This window comes from Sapajus apella, unplaced genomic scaffold (genome assembly GCF_009761245.1).
Source record: "Sapajus apella isolate SASKATOON/1434 unplaced genomic scaffold, GSC_monkey_1.0 scaffold23, whole genome shotgun sequence".
In the NCBI taxonomy this organism is placed as follows: domain Eukaryota; kingdom Metazoa; phylum Chordata; class Mammalia; order Primates; family Cebidae; genus Sapajus; species Sapajus apella.
This window is the reverse complement of record NW_022436963.1, coordinates 31,823,479-31,838,885: the sequence shown is the minus strand read 5'-3', so window position 1 is coordinate 31,838,885 and position 15,407 is coordinate 31,823,479. Positions and strand designations below refer to the sequence as shown.

Below are 15,407 nucleotides of genomic sequence, written 5' to 3'. Positions count from 1 at the left end.
GATGCAGCAGGAGCACTGAGAAAGCTATATCAGAGACCTGGGAACAGGTGCCACCTGAGACTGAGACTTCACCAGAACCACAGAACTCCCCACTTCCAGCACTACCAGGCTAACAATATGGCTAGCAACAGTGCCATGCAGGCAAGCACATGGAACAAAACCTTCTCTGAGAGAAAAAGCAAAATGATAGGATAGAGAACAGATCAGTAGCTGGCAGGAGTTGGGAGTCAAGGGAGATACCCCAAAAGAACAGCATGCAGGGGCTTCTTGTGGGTGGTGGAAACTGTTCCGTATCTTGATTGTGGCTGTAAATACAGGATTCTATGAATTTATCAAAACTCAAACAGTTTATCCGCCAAAAAGAGTGCATTTTACTGCATATTAATAAATTAATAGATTAAATATGCAAATAGAAAATTGCCTGGTAATTTTATGTAAAAAATTTTATCTAAAATTTTTTACATAAAATAGAACTTTGATCCAAAACCTGCAGCAACCTGCCCAGGAAACAAACCCCTTATCTACAATAAACAGCTCATGGTGCCGACCTTGTATAAAGCAGGCTTGCAGAAAGCCAGATTGCTATGTCTAGCGACAATTCAGGAAGCTAAACAATAACTTTTGTAATAGGCCAAAATGGCCAAGACTTGATTAAATTCATGTCTCTATTTTCAACTTAGGACCAACCAGAAAAAGCCAAATAGGTACTTCTCACCAACCATGTAGGGTTCCCTGCTTCTAGTTAGCCTGCCTCCACTCCCTGATGCCAGCAGCCTCTGATCATGGCATGCCTGAAGCCTTCTCTTCCTCCACTTTAGCAAAGCTTTTCCCTTTCTCTGCCTGCCTTTGAGACTCTGTCCAATGCAGACGGTGGTGACTAACTCCCTTGCTATAGTAAGCTCAGAATCAACAGACTTTTTCTCATTTGGTTGGTCTTTATTTATTTCTATAAAATTTTAAATAGCAATCATTAGAAATGCACTTGTGCCTCTTTCCTAATTTACTGAGCTAAATTTAGCATCCTAGCTCCTGCAGCACTTGTCATGCATGCTGCTATTTCCACATGGCTGCCATTCAGGAAGAAAAAATGCTAACAGAAAAGATAAAGGCACCCCACCAATGAAATGTTCAAATAGATATTATCGTAAGCACTGTTTATGACTGAGACAAAGTGAGTTTAGGGGAGAATACAGAACTTTTAAATACTTTAAATCCATTCTTATTGTATTGATTGTCCAAACTCCCCTGTGTTGCAATTCATTTACTGCTTGGATAAAGAGATAAAGTAAAATTATTAATGTGCTTTTGCCATAAATAATTAACCTCATCATGGGAAAATGTTGGGAAGCTGGTTTTAAAAATGCTTCCCCTAATAGTAATTGATATTTATCTCTTCTGTCTTCCTAACTATTAAAGGCTGCTCATAACACTTATTACTGTCAGTAGAAGAGAGAACACTTAATTCATCATAATTCCAGATGATTTATATGTAGATTGTGAAGGGGGCAGTTCTCCTCTTTTGCCATTCATAAAGTGGTAAGCTTCCAATAAATCACTCAGCAAAGATTTCCATTCAAGTGCTATCCTTTTATGTTTTAGCTTAAAGGAATAGGTCCTCAGTGCACTGATTATAGATCAAATCCTCATGTTTGTGATTGGACCCATGTGCTGTTCATCAAAAGATTTCAGACTCAAGAAAGTATCCTGCTTTCTACTAATGCCGTTCAGGAATACGGTTCTCTGTTTATTCATGAGAAAGGTGAGCTTCCCAAGTCATCACTGGGATAACGGTACAGACAGGGTCACTTTCCTGATAATAATCCATACTTTGCTGGCTCTCACCTGTACAAACAGGATCTCAGTACCTGTAAGGACTCACCATGGGAGTCTGAACCCCTCACAGACTGTCTCACAAGTGCTCAAGGACCAAGCTCAGCTACTGTCAGCATAAGGCAGCAGTGTGACCCCTCTCCTGATTCAGCCCTGTCCTCTCCCTAGGGAGACATTCAAGAGAATCTCCTCACCATCACTGCTGGTGAGACTCACCATTGGATAATAACACCCATACCAAGAACATTCCATCTAGCCAGGGCTCCCTAAGCCACCAATCCTCAAGGCAATAGAGGGCTTTCTCCACCTCAGGGCTCTTCTCCCTATTTTGATTCACACCAAGGTTGAATGTGTTCCATACAAAATTTGTGTGTTGAAACTTGATGGCCAATGTGATAGTATTAAGATGTGTTGAGATGATCAGGCCGGGAGGACGCCTCCCTCTTGAATAGGATTTAAACCCTTATAAGGAAGGCTTCACAGAGCCCTTGGCCTTTTTTTCCCCTTCTGTGTCTTCCACCATGTGAGGATACAGTGTTCCTCCCCTCCAGAGGACACAGCAACAAGGCACCCTCTTGGGAGGAGAGACTGGGCCCTCACCAGGAACCAAACCTACCAGCATCTTGATCTTGGACTTTCCAATCTCTAGAACTGTGAGAAATAAATTTCTGTGTTTTATAAATTACCTAGTCTACAGCATTTTGTTAAAGCAGCACAAACGGACTAAGATGCTATGTCATCTGTTTAACACTTGATAAAATAGGAAGGAAGACATTATTCAGGCCTATTGCAATAGGTGTCATGACTAGCAGAAAAAAAGAGAGGCAGGTTCAACCCCAAATACAACAAAGACTAGTGGGGATTTATACCCATGGAGCAGAATGAGGGGCTGGTGAATGGAACATTACCAAGAGGAGACATAAAGTGTAGAGAGATGCTTGCTAGACTGACTTACAGTATTCTTGTTGGAGACAGGCCAGGGTGATCAGATATCAAGGGTGGGGGATTCACACTGAGCTGACTTAGTATGATTCTTGCTAAAACTGGAGTAGGTAGGCCAAAAACAGGGCCCAAGAATAAAAGAAGGCTCAGAAGATCCTGTTTACAGTCTGGTCAAGGACAGAGTTTTGCTGCAGCCAAGCAGCAATTTGTCCCCCAGTTCTTATAAAGTCCCTCATGAAAACCAGCCCTTTGATTCTCCTTAAAATTCTGTCTACTGGGTCAAGTCCAGAACAAATAAGATGCTACACTTTTCATCCCCAAAACCCTCTCTCCAACCCAGGCCCTCAACAAACTTCTCTCTCCCTCTTTCAACCAAAACCAGAAACCTAAAGCAAAATGACTTCTCCAAGCCTATCCAACAGTTCACCGGCCACATCTAAATCTCATTTGTGGCCCAAGAAAGGATACATGAGATAGATACATAGATAGATAGATAGATAGATAGATAGATATAGAGAGAGGTACACACACACACACACACACACACACACACACACACACACACACACAGAGCCGTTAGTATTCAAAGCTAACTTCCCCTCAAATACCTTTCCCAGTGCCACTTAAATAGCCCCACCACTTTCTATCTTATTCACAGTTTGATTTGGAACGTAACTGAGCATAAGGTGCTTCAGACAATCAGTGACAGCATAGCATGTTTTATCTCTCTAGAGCTCTTCTTTTGTAGAATACAGCCTCACTGTTTTACAGCCTAGCTATGTAATTTCTGATTCTCATGTCCTACTATTTTATAGCATATTCACATGAATCCTCTGATATAAGCCTCACCACCAAACTGTAAAATAAAGCACAAGAAGTATTATTTCAAGCATACCTAAGGAAACTGAGGCTTAGAGAGGCTAAATAACTTGCGTAAGGCCACACAGCAAATCCATGTCTGAGTCTGAACTGAATTAGACCTCATCTGTCCTCAGGGTACTTCCCTCTGTCTATCATCACTCATGAAATCTCTCTTGATAGGATTGCTGGAAGTTATGGTCCAAAGGGCATTAAAGTTTCCTATCCTGCAATTGCTCTGAGTCTTATAGTCTCATTTCCTTTCCCTTGCCTCTCTTTCTCCTTTTTTAAAAATGGTATATTTAGATCTCCCACGCCAAGGAAAAGACATGAGAGGAGCTTTCATTGAAGAAACTTAATTCTCAGCATTTCTAGCTAAGGCAGAAGTGTGAAGTCAATCTTTCATGTAGCTTCTTGAGCAGTGTAAATACAAGAAATTGCCACTATTTTCTTATAGATGTAACATGCTTATTATCAAGCATGATGGCTTAAAAATAATCTACAGCATTCAATAAAAATTATTTCTCAAAAGTCTGTGTCCCAAGTTGTATGTTGTCATACAAATTTTTCTTAATCTATTTTTAAGAATTTTTTTATCTCACTCTACACCAGAAATTATGGTATAAATAAATATACTCATTGCAAATGAAATAAGCTGTAAATACTCTACAAATACTTTCTGACATGCCTTGGCAATAACCTGTGACCCAGATATATCATTATAAATTGAATACTATACATAATCATACTAAGGGTCTTGATTTAAATATTTCTTTTTTGGTATCCAAGAAAATAAATTCCATTTTCTAGCCTTCAGTTTTTGTTCCTGTTCATAAAGGTGATTAGACTAAACCTCAATTGTTCAAAGCTGACAACCCAAGATTAGAAATGTTAATATGGGCAGAGGCTTGTATTGTGAATTTTAGCTCCAGATCAATGCAAGAACCAACCAGCATCCTGAGGGCTCCACAGACCCTCTGAAGAAAGCAGACTGCTCCTGCAGGACCTGGGAGACACCCCAAATATTGTGAGTATCCCAAGTGTGGAAGTGGGAAAGGGAGACTCTCATCTCCCAAACACATACCCCCACTGGAGAAGCTGAAGTTCTGTTTGTGGGAGAAGTTTCCAGCTTTACACGGAGCTAAGTCAAATTAGAGAGCTGAGTGAAACACAGGGGCAGAGGAAGCAGCAGAAAGGCCCTTGGAGTGGCTGGGTCCCCAAGGAGCCCATTCCTGCCTGGGATCACAGGGACCCATCAGGAGGGTGGCCAGAGGAGCAGGGATGAAACTCCACAGGCAGAAGAAATTCTCTGACGGAACTTTGTAACAATATTAATGGGGCAAGAAGCCTCCTGTCCAGAACTTGAGGAAGGGTCTGAATCAGGTGTGCAGACTTCACAGGCAGGGGAAGAACGAAAGCCCTTTTCTCTTACAGCTGGGAGGTAGATAGCCTTGGGCACATTTTCAAGCCCATCTCATCCTCCACCTGGAAAAAGATCTGGGCTGTCGGAGGGGCAGGAGCACTGTGGGAATGAGAGCTGCCCTTCAGTTTGTGTGGGAGCTGGGTGAGGCCTGTGACTTCCAGCTTTCCCCCACTTCCCTGACAACCTGCATTACTTAGCAGAGGCAGCCATAAGCCTACTAGGTACAAAACTCAACTCCACCAACCTTGGAATCTACCCCTATCCCTAACAGCAGCTGCAGCAAGACCTGCCCAAAGAGAGTCTGAGCTCAGACACACCTAGCCCTGCCCCCACCTGATGGTCCTTCCCTATCACCCTGGTAGTAGAAGACAAAAAGGGAAATAATCTTCGGAGTCTCCTAGGGCCCCATCCACCACTGGTTTCTTTCCACACTACTACAGCTGATGCTTTCTGGAAAGTGCCACCTCCTGGCACGGGGCCAACCAGCAGAAAAATAGAGCATCATACCACCAAAGCTAAGGACCCTCATGGATTCCATTGCACGTGACTCCCCTCCCCCCCCCGACCACCTCCACCAGAATAAGTGCTAGTATTCATGGCTGAGAGATCTGTAGATGGTTCACATCACAGGACTCTGTGCAGACAACCCCCAGTACCAGCCTGGAGCCAAGCAGACGCATTGGGTGGTTAGACCCAGGAGAGAGACAACAATCACTGCAGTTTAGCTCACAGGAAGCCACATCCATAGGAAAAGAGGGAGAGTAGTACATCAAGCGAACACCCCTTGGGACAAAAGAATCTGAACAATAGTCTTCAGACTTAGACCTTCCCTCTGACAGAGTCTACTCAAATGAGAAGGAACCAGAAAATCAACCTGGTAATATGACAAAACAAGGCTTTTCATCATTCCCCAAAAATAACACCAGTTCACCAGAAATGGATCCAGACTAAGGAGAAATCCTGATTCTCCTGAAAAAGAATTCAGGAGGTTAGTTATTAAGCGAATCAGGGAGAGACCCCAGAGAAAGGTGAAGCTCAATGCAAGGAAATCCAAAATATGATACAAGAAGTGAAGGGAGAAATATTCATGAAAATAGACAGCTTAAAGAAAAAACAATCAAAAATTCGAGAAACTTTGGACACACTTTTAGAAACGTGAAATGCTCTGGAAAGTTTCACCCATAGAATTGAACAAGTAGAGGAAAGAAATTCAGAGCTCAAAGACAAGGTCTTCAAATTAACCCAGTCCAACAAAGACAAAGAAAAAAGAATAAGAAAATATGAACAAAGGCTCCAGGAAGTTTGGAATTACATTGAACAACCAAACCTAAGAATAATCAGCATATCCGAGGAAGAAGAGAATTCTAAAAGCCTGGAAAATACATTTAGGGAAATAATCAAGGAAAACTTCTCCAACCTTGTGAGACCTAGAAGTCGAATACAAGGAGTACAAAAAACCCCTGGGAAATTCATCACAAAAAGATCTTCTCCTAGATGTATTGTCATCAGGTTTTCCAAAGTTAAGATGAAGGAAAGAATCTTAAGAGCTGTGAGACAGAAGTACCAGGTAACCTGTAAAGGAAAACCTATCAGATTAACAGCAGATTGCTCAGCAGAAACCCTACAAGCTAGAAGGGATTGGGGACCTATCTTCAGCCTCCTTAAACAAAACAACTGTCAGCCAAGAATTTTGTATCCAGTGAAACTAAGCACCATGCATGAAGGAAAGATGCACTCATTTTCAGACAAACAAATGCTGAGAGGATTTGTCGTTACCAAATCACCGCTACAAGAACTGCTAAAAGGAGTTCTAAATCTTGAAACAAATCCTGGAGACACATCAAAATGGAACCTCTTTAAAGCATAAATCACACAGGAACTATAAAACAAAAATACATGTTAAAAAGCAATAACAAAACGATAACAACAACAAAAAAAAACAACAAAGTACACAGGCAACAAAAAGCATGATGGATGCAATGGTGCCTCACATTTCAATACTAACATTAAATATAAATGGCCTAGACCTCCACTTAAAAGATATAGAGCCACAGAATGGATAAGAACTCACCAACAATCTGCTGCTTTCAGGAGACTCGCCTAACATATAAAGACCCACATAAACTGAAAGTAAAGGGATCCATTCATGCAAAGGGACACCAGAAGTGAACAGGGGTAGCTATTCTTATATCAGACAAAACAAACTATAAAGCAACAGCAGTTAAAACAGATAAAGAAGGACAGTATATATGGTAAAAGGCTTTGTCCCACAGAAAAATATCACAATTCTAAATATATATGCACCTGAACTGGAGCTCCTAAGTGTATAAAACAATTACTAATAGACCTAAGAAATGAGATAGAAACACAGTAATAGTAGGGGACTTCAGTACTCCACTGACAGCACCAGATAGGCCATCAACAAAGAAAGTCAACAACAAAAAAAATGGATTTAAACTATACCTTGGAACAAATGACATTAACAGATATATACAGAACATTTCATCCAACAACCACAGAATACACATTCCATTCCACAGCACATGGAACTTTCTCCAAGACAGACCATATTATGGGTCATAAAATGAGCCTCAGTAAATTGAAGAAAATCAAAATTATATCAAGCACTCACTCAGACCACAGTGGAGTAAAGCTGGAAATCAACTCCAAAAGAAACCTTCAAAAACATGCTTAATTAGATAACCTGCTCCCGAATGAGCTTTGGGTCAAAAACAAAATCAAGAAGGAAATCTAAAAATTCTTCAAACTGAGTAACAATAATGACACAATCTATCAAAAGCTCTGGGATACAGCAAAGGTGGTGCCAAGAGGAAAGTTCATAGCCTGAAATGCCTACATCAAAAGTCTGGAAGAGCGCAAACACACACTGTAAGATCACATCTCAAAGAACCAGAGAAACAAGAACAAACAAAACCGAAACCCACCAGAAGAAAGGAAATAACCAAGATCAGAGCAGAACCAAATGAAATTGAAACAAACAAAAACAATACAAAATATTAATGAAACAAAAACGTGGTTCTTTGAAAAGATAAATAAAATTGATAGGCCGTTAGCAAGATAAAACAAAAGAAGAGAGAAAACCCAAATAAACTCACTAAGAAACAAAACAGGAAATATTACAACTGACATCACTGAAATACAAAAGACCATTCAAGCCTACTATGAACACCTTTATGCACATAAACTAGAAAACATAGAAGAGATGATAAATTCCTGTAAAAATTACAATCCTCCTAGCTTAAATCAGGAAGAATTAGATATCCTGAAGAGACCAATAACAAGCAGCAAGATTGAAATGAAATTTAAAAATTACCAACAAAAAAAAGTCCAAGAACAGATAGATTCACAGCAGAATTCTACCAGACATTCAAAGAAAAAATGGTACCAATCCTTTTGACACTATTCCACAAGATAGATAAAGCAGGAACCCTCCCTAATTTATTCTGTGAAGCCGGCATCACCCTAATGCCCAAACCATGGAAGGATATAACAACAATAAAAAGAAACTATAGACTGATACCTCTGATGAACATAGATGCTAAAAACCTTACCAAAATATTCGCTAACCGAATCCAACAACATATCAAAAAGATAATCCACCATGATCATTTGGGTTTCATACCAGGGATGCAGGGACCGTTTAACATATGCACATCAATAAATGTGATACATCACATAAACAAAATTAAAAACAAAAATCACATGATCATCTCGACAAAGAAAAAGCATTTGACAAAATCCAGCATCCCTTTTGATTAAAACTATCAGCAATGTCAGCATATAAGGGACATACTTAATGTAATAAAAGCCGTATATGACAAACCCACAGCCAACATAATACTGAATAGGAAACATAATACTGAATGGGAAAAATTGAAAGCATTCCCTCTGAGAACTGGAACAAGACAAGGATGCCAGAGAGAACCCAGAAATAAACACAAATACTTACAGCCAACTGATTTTCGACAAAGCAAACAAAAACATAAAGCGAGGAAAGGACACCTTTTCAGCAAATGGTGCTGGGATAACTGGCAAGCCACATGTGGGAGAATTAAACAGAATACTCGTCTTTTACCTTATAAAAAAGTCAACTCAAGATTGATTAAGTACTTAAGCCTAAGACGTGAAACTATAAAAATTCTAGAAGATAACATTGGAAAAACCCTTCTAGACATTGGCTTACGCAAGGATTTCATGACCAAGAACCTGAAAGTAAATGCAGTAAAAACAAAGATAAATAGCTGGGACCTAATGAAATTAAAGAGCTTCTGCACAGGAAAAAGAACAGTCAACGGAATAGACAACACACAGAGAGGGAGAAAATTTTCACAATCTATACCTCTGACAAAGGACTAATATCCAGAGTCTACCACAAACCCAAACAAATCAGTAAGAGAAAAGGAATCACATCAAAAAGTGGGCTAAGGGCATGAATAGACAATTCTCAAAAGAAGATATACAAATGACTAGTAAACATATGAAAAAATGCTCAACATCACTAATGATTAGGCAACCACAAATCAAAACCACAATGCCATACCACCTTACTCATACAAGAATGACCATAATCAAAAATCAAAAAAAACAATAGATGTTGGCATGGATGTGGTGAACAGGGAACACTTCTACACTGCTGGTGGGAATGTAAACTACTACAGCTACTGTGAAAAACAGTGTGGAGATTCTTTAAAGAAGTAAAAGTAGAACTACCATTTGATCCAGCAATCCCACTACTGGGTATCTACCCAGAGGAAAGGAAGACATTATTTGAAAAAGATGCTTGCACATGCATGTTTGTAGTAGCACAATTCACGATAGCAAAATTGTGGAACCAACCCAAATGCCCATCAATCAACAAGTGGATAAAGAGACTGTGAGGCATAAAGAAACTATGAGATGTATATATATATATGTGTGTGTGTGTGTGTGTGTGTATATATATAATATATATATGTATATATATATAATATATATATATGATATGTTTGTGTGTGTGTGTGTGTGTGTGCATATATATGGCTGTGTAGTATTCCATCATATATATAAAACTATATATAGTAGTATATATAGTAGTAGAATGGAATTCTATCACATATATATGATGGAATACCACACAGCCATAAAAAGGAATGAATTAACAGCATCTGCAATGACCTGGATGAGATTGGAGACTCTTATTCTAACTGATATAACTCAGGAATGGAAACCCAAACATCGTACGTTCTCACTGATATGTGGGAGCTAGGCTATGAGGACACAAAGGCATAGGAATGATACAAGGGACTTTGGGGACCTGGGGAGAAGAGTAGGAGAGGGTTAGGGATCAAAGACTGCAAATAAGATGCAGTGTATACATGGGTGATGGGGGCACCAAAATGTCACAAATCACCACTAAAGAACTTACCCATGTAACCAAATACCAACTGTACCCCAATAACTTATGGGAAAAAAAAAAGTTAATGTGGTCATTACTATAGCATCTACTAGGTGGCACAAGAGGCAATTTGGCTGTAGTCATGGGAAAAGTGGCTAAAATTCTATTAGCAACAAGGGCTCTAGAAAAGTAATTAGAATATGATCCCATTATTTTGTAGATGAGGAAACTGAGGCCAAGAGTAGTTATATTTCACTTTGTCCTTTCCTGAATCTGTGACACCAGGCAAGATACTTAAACTCCATAGTTTGTCAACTATAAAATAAGGTTGTCTGCCTAGTTGCACGTTTATAATAAGATGGTATACATAAAGCACTTAATGCCCAGCATATGGTAAATGCTTAATAAAAATCATCTGTTATTATTTTACCTAAAAAATAGTTATTAGTAAAACTGGAAAGAAAAAGTGGATCTACTTTCCGAAATGTCAAAATTATAAGGATGGTTAGATTATTGATACCTGAAAAAGATTACCAGCTCTCATTTTGTTACTTTCCATAGGTAGATGTTCAATCTGAACTGCATGCTTTCTTACCTAAGTTGTTCCATTTCTTTCCTTCTTTATCTTCCTTCCACTACTACTTCTTGAGATAATTATTTTTGCAATTTATGTTTCAAATGTTTTTAACCAATATCTATGGATACCTACTTTAGATCTCAAAGGAGATGAGATAATGTGGCTTTAGGAATAAAACTAGTGGCATTGCTACCTAACATTAAATAAGAGTTTACCATCTACCAGACACTGCACCAAGAGCTCCCTCTGTATTTACATATTTGATCCTTACAACAAACCTTTAAAGTAGGCACTACTCCATTTAACAAATGGGGGAATTGGGACCTAGAATCTCTATAGAAATTTAATATATTCCATCCCATACACAATGTTTCCAGTAACCTCAGAATAATTATTTCCTTAATAAAATATATGAAAGTTGATCATCCTCCCAACAGATCAGACTTTCTAAAACAATTTCCCTTCCCCCAGTTAGGAAATTGTTACCATCTGAAATAACTTTGTAGGCCGACATCAAAAAGATTATGAACCAACCTACCAATATCATAGTATAGTCCTGTCTCAAGCATTTTCACAGACTCTTTACTTATTCCCTTTCTTAATGGGATTGTTTATAATATTTATAAATATTACAATTTTGTTATAATACATTTATCTTTTATATATAACTTATAAAAAGTATGAATATTTGTAAATAAGGACATCACTTTTCATGCTGCTTTGTTACTTTATGAAAAAAAAACATGAAAATAGGCCACTTTCTCATAAATCTTGTGATTTTCTCGCCCAATGCCCTAATCAATGCTGTGTTTTCCCCCAAACCCCTCCACTAACTGAATCTTCATATAGCCCTTACATCAAACTAACAACTTCTCTTCTTAGCTCCCCAGCCTGGGACCACCTTGCATCAAAAGAGATCATCTCTTTGGATGATCCAAAGAGATGATCTCTTTTGATCTCTTTTTCTTGTCTTCCAAAAGAGATTTAAATGCCTTGAAAATAAGGATAACATATTATAATACTATGGTTTCCCCAGTCTTCCTAATACCCAAAACTTCCCAATTCTGATGAGGCAATAAAGAACCAAAATAGAAAATATTAGAAACCTAAATAATCTAGGGATCTTCTCTTAGCTCCACAGCCAAAGTCTATCACCTATCAATGCCTTTCTTGCTAAATGTTATTTAAAGAGACTTGGAACAAGTTTGTGTAATTAATAAGCATAGCCAATCTTCTTTCAATAGTAAAATATAGATAAATATTGTGCTCAGGTCAACTGAATATTAGAGAAGGCTCACTATGATTCACAAAAAATGCTGTATGCTGGTCACACACAGGGAAATCAGTTCCTGCCTTCTGGATTTATATCCACACAGTATGAGAATATGCAATTAAAGTGTTACTGTAAGTTAAAATGAGTTGAAGTTTCAAGAATCCTATCTGCCTTGTTCCTTGGCATCCTCATCCCTGTTGGTGACAAGGTCTTTAGGTGTAATAACACATCAAAGTTATACCATGAAGGGGCATAACCAGTGGGTACCTATGGATCCAGCTGGGTCCTTTGTACATTTACAAGGAGCAATACCATGAAAAGAGTCTTGCACACTTAAACACAAAGAAAGGAACATGACAAAGCTATGGGCCACAACAAGGTAAAAATGAAGGAGAAATAGAGATCAGAGGACAGGGACTTCCAGGTACCCATGCAAAACTGGCTTGGTAGCAACTTAAAAAAATAGCTTATAAAAGGGTAAGGAAAACTGTACATCCAGAATTCCAGGTACATTGGTGATCTGCTGAAAATAAGAGTGGGCTCTTTGTGGTGACCAAGTGAGCCTGCCCACCATCCTGTCATTGTAAAGTGTTAAAGTAGATAAATATCAAAAATGATAAATATGGACAAAAACCATAGAGTAATACTAAAGAGGGTGTTGGTAATGTGGCCCTAAGAACGATGAGGGGGATTGACACAACCTAGTATAGGATGGGAGGGAATTTATGTCAGCTTAATCAATATTGTTCCTTACCTAAGAGCTGTCACCATAACACAGAAAAGGCTTTGAAACTCACCACCAGTGCCTATAGTTATCAATCACTGCAACCATCACTCTACACACCTAAGAACAACACTGTCATTTCAAGCTCTCTTGCAAAGCCACATATAATAATAACAATCAATACAAGTGTGTAGTGGCCCCTCCATCTGATAATTTCTCAGCTGCCTCAGAACATTAAATTTCATCTTGCTTCTTGTCACTGTCACAAAACTGCATGTGAGTCTATGCTAATTCACCTTGTAATGTACTTTCTCAGGTATGTCATGGGAAATATATTGGTTTTTCTCAAAAACTAAACACTTGAGTATGGCTTTAATAAGTTTTCACCCAAAGGTTCAACTCCACAGAGCTAAATATGAAAACAGATGAACAATTTAAAAATAAATCATTTGCCTTAGATTATGGGCTAAATACAATCAGCTGTAATGGTAAAATGCATTTATTATACAAGAAAATTATTTATTCGTAAATCCAGCATTTTCTTCCTTAACATTCATTTAGCATTACTATTTAGCAGAACATAGACCAAAATACCACATGAAACTATCTGTAGCAAGTGATTTCAAGAGACAAAAGCCACTAACATATTAAAATTTCAGATCACTTCCTTTTTAGTCAACTTCTCTAGCACAATCCTTCGTGCTGTTGAAAACATTGAGCAGTATCTTATCCTTCCTGTTAAATCCATGTTCCATCTTTCCTCAGTGTCTAGCTTGATGTCAAACCCACAGGAATAGATCAATGGACATGGCCCAACCTATGAGAAATAGGAGCAACTATGGCAAATCTTTCCATTGAAAAGAGATGGAGAATGTCTTAGCCATGACAATTATGGGACTTAAGGAAGAGCAAATATTTTTGCTAAGACACTGTGGCATCCAGACATATACAAACAAATTGTTCCTGCCAAGAAGTATTCAGAACTAGACATTCAAATAACATGTACAGAACTATCCAAACTTTTCATAAAACTTTTATTTTATAAATACACAGGTTGAAACAGTATTTCATATTGCTAATATCATCATAAAGCTTATTAAACAAGAAGTGTTAAACAATGATATCTAAAAAGCAAATTTAAGTATTTCTGTCTTATCAATTTTTGGAACATGGAATAGATTCAATGCACATGGCATCAACCTGGCACTTCATCACACTGGCTACATTTCACCCCAAGCCACAAAGCCCACATGGAGGAATTCTTCAGATAGTTTGCAAGAAGAGGAGGCTTATCTGACTCTCTCCTATTATACTGGCTCCAGGGAGCTAACTTTCTCACACTACTAGGCCACTCAGGGCCATTCAGGAAGTAAGTTCTGGGCCCCAAACTATGAAGTTTCATTCATGTCCAAGAGTAGAGAGAAAACCAGCTAATATGGGACAATCAAAGCTGAGAGTAAAGAAATTAAAGGCTGAGGAATCCAGGAAATAATTCAAGGTTTGTATCTCAACATAAATACATAAATGAGAAAAGCATCCTAAACAAATATTAAGAATATGGTAAATATTATATATATATATATATATATATATAGTACCATATTTTATATATTTATATAAGACAATTTTTCATATATATATAATGCATATATACAAATGAAATTTGGGGGTATATGCGCAGAACAAGAGAACAAGATAGGCTATCCAAAAGTAGACTGGAGTAAATATGGGAATTTAATATATAGTAGGTGTAGCATTTCAAATCAAGAAGAAAAATATTTATATTAAAAATAGTGTTCAAAAACCTTACTAGCAATCTAGAAAATAAGGTTGAATTTCTACCTTAGAGCAAATAAAAACTGAGAGATAAAAATAACTAAATAAAAAAGAAACCATAAATGTGTTAGAGGAAATTATAGGGATATTTATGAGGCCAGATTGAATAAGTATCCTACATGTGACAGAGTCCAGAGGCATACAAAGAAAGATAAAAGATTTTATTTCAACTATGCAAAATTTTTAATGTTTGCATACAGATAAATCTAAACAAGATCAAAAGAAAAATGACAAAACTATTTATAACATATTACAGAGAGAGGACAAATTTGCTATAAAAATAATTTCTACAAGTCACAAAGTAAAACCAACAACAGACTGAAACATGGGTAAACTGTATGAACAGCTGGTTTAGAGAAAAAATACAGCTGTTAAACACATAAAATTATTCTTAACCTTTTATTTAGAGAAATAAACCTATAATGAAATAACAAACCTGTTAGATGGGGTGCTAAGATAGAAAATATGTTAAACACTAAGTTGGCAAGGCCGCAGAAAAGTACTTTTTTTTTTTTTTTTTGAGACAGGGTCTCACTCTGACATCCAGAA

General features: G+C 37.8%; 1 long non-coding RNA gene across 2 annotated transcripts in view; it reads right to left on the bottom strand.

Moving 5' to 3' along the window:
• Nucleotides 1–245: 245 nt before the first annotated feature.
• Nucleotides 246–15,407, bottom strand: part of LOC116559552 — a 262,035-nt gene continuing 246,873 nt past the window's right edge. For both annotated transcript variants that reach the window (XR_004272509.1, XR_004272510.1), the window contains one exon: nt 246–305. This is a non-coding gene — a long non-coding RNA (uncharacterized LOC116559552). The remainder of the gene's footprint in view (nt 306–15,407) is intronic.